We start from the raw sequence: 8,699 nt of genomic DNA, 5'->3' as shown, positions 1-8,699 counted from the left end.
CTATACTTTTTGTGGCTGTTTATTTACCACCAAAAACAGATGTTGGCACTAAGACCGCATTCAGTCAGCTGTATAAGGAAATAAGCAAACAGGAAACCACTCACCCAGAGGCGGCGCTCCTAGTGGCCGGAGACTTTAATGCAGGGAAACTTGGGGCTACGGGTTAGCAATGAACCCTGAGACGGGATTGCTAGCAAGGCTGGAAATTCAAAACATCAAAAATCTAATAATTTCAATTTCTCAAACAATCAACTATTTTACACCATTTAAAAGATAAACATCTCCTTAATCTAACCACATTGTTCGATTTTCAAAGAGGCTTTACGGCAAAAGCATAAAGTTAGATTATGTTAGGACAGTACATAGCCACAAAAGTACAAACATCCATTTTCAATTCAAGGTCAGGCGTCACCAAAAGCAGAAACCAGCTAAAATTATGCACCAACCTTTGACAATCTCCATCAGATGACACTCCTAGGACATTATGTTATACAATACATGCATTTTTTGTTCCATCAAGTTCATATTTATATCCAAAAACAGCATTTTACAGTAGCGGTGAAATTCAGATTTTTTTCTTCTCTGAAATGCTTCCGGTGAACAACGTTACAATTTTCAAAATTACTATTCGAAAAAATTGGTAAATTATAATATTGTCATTCAAATAATTATAGTTTAACATTTCGTAAATGCTACTGTATTGCCAGATTTCAAAATAACTTTACTGGGAAATCACAAGTTGCAATAAACCGGGTGCTGTACTAAGAACAATAGGCTAGGCTATATAGGTTAGCATCATCTTGTAACCATGTAATATCAATAATACTATTGTCAATAATCCCTTACCTTTGATTATCTTCATCCATTGGCACTTCCAGGAATCCCAGGACCACAACAAATGTGGTTTCTTTTGACAAAGTTCATAATTTATGTCCAAATAACTCCAAGTTGTTCCATGTTGTTAGCGCTTCGGTGGCTACTAAAAAGTAGCACGGGGGGGTGTGAAGTCACGGCAAAAAGTTTAAAAAGTTACAAAAAATAATCTATTTACGTTCGTTCAAACATGTCAAACGTTGTTTAGCATCAATCTTTAGAGCCATTTTTAACATGAAACATCAGTAATGTTTCAACCCGACCTCTCCTATGTCTAGAAAAACATTTTTGAAAAATGTCTCGTGTCTCATGATTGCGCAGGTGCAGGCAATAATGGAAGTGACGACATCCCAGGGACGTCAACTTCACTGCATTCTTATTTGCTCTCTGTTCATCATAGACGCTTCAAACAACTTTATAAAGATCGCTGACATCTAGTGGAAGCCGTAGGAGTTGCGAAATGAATCCTTTCTCACTGTGGTATCTAATAAACAATGACTCTAAATAGTACAGCCACAAAATTCTCATTTTTTTTAAATCTATTTTTCTCAGGTTTTTGCCTGCAATATGAGTTTTGTTATACTTACAGACACCATTCAAACTGTTTTAGAAAATTAAAGCAGGAAGCACCAGTGTCCCGAACCAGAAGCCATGGATTACAGGCAACATTCGCACTGAGCTAAAGGGTAGAGCTGCCACTTCAAGGTGCGGGACTCTAACCCGGAAGCTTACAAGAAATCCCGCTATGCCCTGTGACGAACCATCAAACAGGCAAAGCGTCAATACAGGGCTAAGATTAAATCATACTACACCGGCTCCGATGCTCGTCGAATGTGGCAGGGCTTGCACAGTATTACAGACTACAAAGGGAAACAAACAGCTGTGAGCTGCCCAGTGACACGAGCCTACCAGACGAGCTAAATCACTTCTATGCTTGCTTCGAGGTAAGCAACACTAAGGCATGCATGAGAGCATCAGCTGTTCCGGACGACTGTGTGATCACGCTCTCCGTAGCCGACGTGAGTAAGACCTTTAAACAGGTCAACATACACAAGGCTGCGGGGCCAGACGGATTACCAGGACATGTGCTCCGGGCATGTGCTGACCAACTGGCAGGTGTCTTCACTGACATTTTCAACATGTCCCTGATTGAGTCTGTAATACCAACATGTTTCAAGCAGACCACCATAGTCCCTGTGCCCAAGAACACAAAGGCAACCTGCCTACATGACTACAGACCCGTAGCACTCACGTCCGTAGCCATGAAGTGCTTTGAAAGGCTGGTAATGGCTCACATCAACACCATTATCCCAGAAACCCTAGACCCACTCCAATTTGCATACCGCCCAAACAGATCCACAGATGATGCAATCTCTATTGCACTCCACACTGCCCTTTCCCACCTGGACAAAAGGAACACCTATGTGAGAATGCTGTTCATTGACTACAGCTCAGCGTTCAACACCATAGTACCCTCAAAGCTCATCACTAAGCTAAGGAACCTTGTGACTATACACCTCCCTCTGCAACTGGATCCTGGACTTCCTGACGGGCCGCCCCCAGGTTGTGAGGGTAGGTAGCAACACATCTACCACGCTGATCCTCAACACTGGAGCTCCCCAGGGGTGCGTGTTCAGTCCCCTCCTGTACTCCCTGTTCACCCATGACTGCATGGCCAGGCACGACTCCAACACCATCATTAAGTTTGCAGACGACACAACAATGGTAGGCCTGATCACCGACAACAATGAGACAGCCTATAGGGAGGAGGTCAGAGACCTGGTCGGGTGGTGTCAGAATAACAACCTATCCCTCAACGTAACCAAGACTAAGGAGATGATTGTGGACTACAGGAAAAGGAGCACCAAGCACGCCCCCATTCTAATTGACAGGGCTGTAGTGGAGCAGGTTGAGAGCTTCAAGTTCCTTGGTGTCCACATCAACAACAAACTAGACAGTCGTGAAGAGGGCACGACAAAGCCTATTCCCCCTCAAAAAAGATTTGGCATGGGTCCTGAGATCCTCAAAAGGTTCTACAGCTGCAACATCGAGAGCATCCTGACCGGTTGCATCACTGCCTGGTACGGCAATTGCTTGGCCTCCGACCGCAAGGCACTTCAGAGGGTAGTGCGTACGGCCCAGTACATCACTGGGGCAAAGCTGCCTGCCATCCAGGACCTCTACACCAGGCGGTGTCAGAGCAAGGCCCTAAAAATTGTCAAAGACCTCAGCCACCCCAGTCATAGACTGTTCTCTCTACTACCGCATGGCAAGAGGTACCGGAGTGCCAAGTCTAGGACAAAAAGGCTTCTCAACAGTTTTTTACCCCCAAGCCATAAGACTCCTGAACAGGTAACCAAATGGTTACCCGGACTATTTGCATTGTGTGCCCCCCCCCCCCACCCCTCTTTTACGCTGCTGCTACTCTCTGTTTATCATATATGCATAGTCACTTTAACTATACATTCAGGTACATACTACCTCAATTGGCCCGACCAACCAGTGCTCCCGCACATTGGCTAACCGGGCTATCTGCATTGTGTCCCACCACCCGCCAACCCCTCTTTTTACGCTACTGCTACTCTCTGTTCATCATATATGCATAGTCACTTTAACCATACCTACATGTGCATTCTACCTCAATAAGCCTGACTAACCGGTGTCTGTATGTAGCCTTGCTACTGTTATTTTCAAATGTATTTTTACTGTTGTTTTCTTTCTTTACTTACCTACACACACACACCTTTTTTTTGCACTATTGGTTAGAGCCTGTAAGTAAGCATTTCACTGTAAGGTCTACACCTGTTGTATTCGGCGCACGTGACAAATAAACTTTGATTTGATTTGATAAATCGGACAGTGCAGTTAGATTAACAAGAATTTAAGCTTTCAACCGATATAAGACACTTAAATGTACCTAAATGTTTAATATCCATAATTTTAATGATTATTTATTTGAATTGCGCGCCCTCCAGTTCCACCGGAAGTTGTCTGATAACCTGAAACAGGTTGCAGGCACTGGTTACAGTTTGAAGCATTTTCTTGAGTGGGCACTTGATGAAAGACAGTCAATATTGAAAATCACCCAGAAAATATACCTTTCTGTTGATATCACATACATTATCAAGCATTTCACACATTATCCAGATACTGACTGTTAGCACTTGGTGGTCTATAGCAGCTTCCCACAAGAATGGGGTCACGGTATTTCGAGAATCTTCTAAATAAAAGTCCCCCATGTCATAATAGGCCATGTCATTAACCTGTGCTTATTCATGATATATGAAAATAATTGTCTAAACATTAACAATGATTCATATTTAAGTGCTTCCCCACTTTCACCAGAAGAACTACTTCCTGTTCATAAGCAGTACAGGCCATTACAATTAACAAGTGTGCCCTCTGCTGTCAAGGCGGGGAATATCAACACCATTACAACTAAAATTTGAATATGGCTGTTTGCTAAACAACATGTTTTGTTAAACTTTCTTTATCTTTCCTCTACAGTGACAATGGTGCATCTATGCTGTTTGTGGTGGCTCAACGTATGGAATGCCATATAACACTGGCGTGTCATTCATGGTCGTGCCCTCCCGCATGATCTACACAGGCTGTGCTGTTCAGAGCTACTTGATTGCGTATGGGTGGAGTCGAACTAGGGTGAACTCCAGAAAGTTTGTCGAACACCTCGCCGACAATCCATCACAGCAATCGTGGATTGGTATTTTATAGAAATCAGAGACCATGTTTCATAAGTCTGTAAGCTAGTCATTCATATTTGACATTCGTTGCCTTACATAATCGTAGCCTTTCACAAGTGGTGCTTTGCAACATTAGTAATTTCATCAATTGATTCGTCAGTGACTGAAATTGAATATTTATCCATGCTTTGCGCTCAGTCGACCTACTACTGCCTTTAACTGTCATAACTCTTGGCATTTTTGTTTAATCTCGTCATTAACAAAATGTCTTCCATTTACTTGACATATCGTATCAGTCCCTGCAATCAGTTTTATCTCGAATAATGGAAATATTCTCCATCCTCTCAGCTGCAAGCTGTGGCAGGGTGGCCATCGACAGTAATATATCAATCAAGAACTGTGGCTTTCAGCTTTAGTTATGTTGCCCGTAGCTTATTAATGCTAATTTCCTGGTTTTGTCATTCAAAAAAATATATATTGTTACAGGTGAAGCTCCAGTCTTTTAAAAACCGGGTGACATCTTGCTGAACTGAACCAGGGAAATGCTTCTTTATGTAAATTTGAATATCCTACCCTACTTACAACGGTTTGGTCCCATTGCCACCACCTTCTGGATGAAAATGAAGGCTACCCAGCAATGGGTTTACCACGCTGTTTCCTTTACTGCTAGTCTGCAAGGTTAATCTGGCACCTGCACAGGGTTTGGGTTGCACTCAGTTTTTCATAACACTTTTACTCAAGCACCTTTTTACAGCTGGTCATGTTGAAATAGCGCCTGATTTCAGATCTCATTATTATCTGAGAATGGGTTTACTACAGACTCTTCACCAGTGGTGGAAAAATATTTTGAAGTACTACTTAAGTAGTGTTAGGTTCTTATTTCTCAGAGTAAATAACCCACGGACACTAGAGAAGCTTTAACCAAGTGTAATTCTTCCCAAAGGTTCTGTACAGCTGTAATCAGACAGCAAAACATTTCTCTCCATTGGTTATATACATCCTACTTAAGACACTCCCTCTCTCCAATCCTTAGTTTATGCCCAAGAGAAAGAAGGTAACCAGATACTAACCCTGATTACTCCCTTACGGGGAACTGACCTCACCCCTCACCTCCTGACCTCAACTCCTCCTTCACCTAATCCACAGATATCCATCTGTCTTCCCTATATCAACACATTGCTCTCCTCTCCTCCATCAAACACATTCCAAAGCCTTCTGTCTTTCTACAGAAAACCCTTAACTTCTGACACAAAACCCAGTCTCTTCCACTCTTTCTATTCAAGGCTTCTTCTCTATCATTTATTTAATATCTCAATGTTCAAAGTTTAGCCGATTCCAACAGTAGTTTTTTGGGGTATCTTTACTTTACTTTAATATTGATATTTTTACTTCACTATATTCCTTAACAAAAGAATGTACTTTTTACTCCATTCATTTTCCTTGACACCCAAAAGTACTTGTTACATTTTGAAAGCTTAGCAGGACAGGAAAATTGTCCAATTCACACACTTATCAACAGAACATCCCTTGTCATCCCTACTGCCTCTGATCTGGTGTACACACTTTGTAAATTATGTTGGACTGTGCCCCCGGCTATCCGTAAATAAAAACAAGAAAATGGTGCCATCTGGTTTGCTTAATATTGTAACGCCCTGGCCATAGAGAGGGATTTTTGTTCTTTATTTTGGTTAGGCCAGGGTGTTACATTGGGTGGGCGTTCTATGTTCATTTTTCTATGTTTTTGTATTTCTTTGTTTTGGGCCGTGTGTGGCTCCCAATCAGGCACAGCTGTAGTTCGTTGTTGCTGATTGGGAGTCACACATAAGGAGCCTGTTTTTCCTTTGGGTTTTGTGGGGGGATTGTTTCTGTTTAGTGTCTTGCACCTGACAGTACTGTTTGGCTGTCGGTTTTCTTGTTTTGTTGTATAGTGTTCGTTTGTAAATTAAAACCCAAGATGAACACTAACTCCGCTGCACCTTGGTCTACTTCCACAGACAGCCGTTACAAATATAAGGAATTTTAAATGATTTATACTTCTACTTTTGATACTTAAGTATATTTAAAACCAAATACTTTTAGACTTTTACTCAAGTAAAATTTTACTGGGTGATTTACTTTTACTTGAGTCATTTTCTATGAAGGTGTCTTTACTTTTACTCAAGTATGCCAATTGGGTACTTTTTCCATCACTGTTCTTCACATCTGTGTACTTTTGGGGGGACTTTCAGGCTAGTAGTCCACAGCATCAGTTTTATGTTAAGGATAATTGGTTAATCTTTAGTGGGCCTCAACTCATAGGCCTAGCATCAACATGTCGCACACTAGGCAAATCAAATTAGTCAGGCATCTACGTCTAGTTGCTTCGTCTCGTGCCATCTTTTCCCATTTATATCCAATCAGCGCGACTGTTCATCACAGTTTTAATCTCTGCCCTAAGCTACTTGCTACTTCCTATTTTCCAACATATACTCTCAGCCTCAAAGCCGGTTCCCTCTGCATTGACGCCTCCGCGACATCGTCTTCTTTCTCCATGGTTCCGTCAATGGCGAGTTCACAACTCCTATCACTATTTCCTTCACGTGATTTAGGGTTTCTGATCTGGTCTTTTAATCTTAATCACTAGTCTCACACCTAAGCATTCTAAATTGGGTTCCTGTGGTATTATCATGATAGCTCGCACTTACACTTAATCCTTTCTCTTGCTTTGTGTTTATTTATTCACAGTCGACCCTGCTCTGCACATCATTTTCTTTTCATCCCTCCTATTCAACACTCCTCTGTTTCACTTCTCTCCTTTCTCAAGTAATATAAAAAGGTGCTATCTTCCCCTCTATGCTATACTGGTATTTTGTTCAAAACTGGAGCCGTAGCCACTGGAGCTACATTAGGCATAATTCCAGCATCGATCTCCAGCAGCTAGGTGCATGGTTATGCTCTGCTAAGTCTCGCATGTTAGGCCCAATCTATTTGACATTTTCTCAGCAATGGCTCCTTACCATGGCTATCAATAGCTACTTTAGTTGGGGAGTTTCCAATGGCTCCTTACCATGGCTATCAATAGCTACTTTAGTTGGGGAGTTTCCAATGGCTTTTGGGTCAGTTGCTCGTTTACCGCATGCACAACTGGGTTGGAAGCAGCAAACGCATCATATTTTATAAAGCGCATTATAGCATTTGTGGTAGGGTTCTACGTACCATCATACATAGCATTTCTTGTAAACAAATCAGCGTGACAATGCGAGGCACTCAGAGGTCAGCATTGGGCTTAGACTTGGGAAGGTGGCCATATCTTTCTGCATTTCTATGTGCACTGTTGGGCCTGACACTCGGTTAGTGTTTCATGTTAATCATGCATATCTCTTACAGCATGCATGGCTGGGTAGACGTACATGCAAACGTCTCGTTTTTCATCGGGGGGGTTCAATACCAGCTGCCCAGCATAGGGCAACCTGTCATAAGCATATGGCTCTGAAAAGCATTCCTCAGAGACAAGGCCATAACCCAAACTATTTAATACAATTCCATATTGTATTCTGTTTGTCATTCAGTTAAGCATATATTTGATTGAATAGCCATAACTATGAAATACACACATACACAGTATACACTTACCTCCTGTGTACATGGCAGCCAGCATGATTGAGGACACCCATGCAATCTCACTGTAGAAGATGTTGAAGTACTTCTGAATTTCCTTGAATTAGATGGTGAGCGATTTGGGGAAGGCATATGAGAACCCGATGGCGTATAAGGAACCACAGCCCAGTCTCAATCTGGTGGGGTGAACCCCAGGTTAGTGATTGCTGCATGGTGAATTAGTGACTGGGCTGTGGAAACAGGATATCGTTGTCTAAAATTACCAGTTGTGACTTGGCTCAAAAGAACATTTCAAGTGACTGGAATAATAGACTGCTGTCACAGGGATTTATACATTCAACAAAAACAGAGAAAAGATACACTCCTTTCTTCTATTATATTATTATGCATTCATATTTATCATCATGCAACAATCTAATTAATATATACACTATATATACAAAAGTATGTGAACAATCCTTCAAATTAGTGGATTCCGCTATTTCAGCCACATCTGTTGCTGACTGTATATAAAATCAGGCACACAGC

This window comes from Salmo trutta, chromosome 30, assembly GCF_901001165.1.
Source record: "Salmo trutta chromosome 30, fSalTru1.1, whole genome shotgun sequence".
Lineage (NCBI taxonomy): Eukaryota > Metazoa > Chordata > Actinopteri > Salmoniformes > Salmonidae > Salmo > Salmo trutta.
This window is presented reverse-complemented; position numbering follows the sequence as displayed.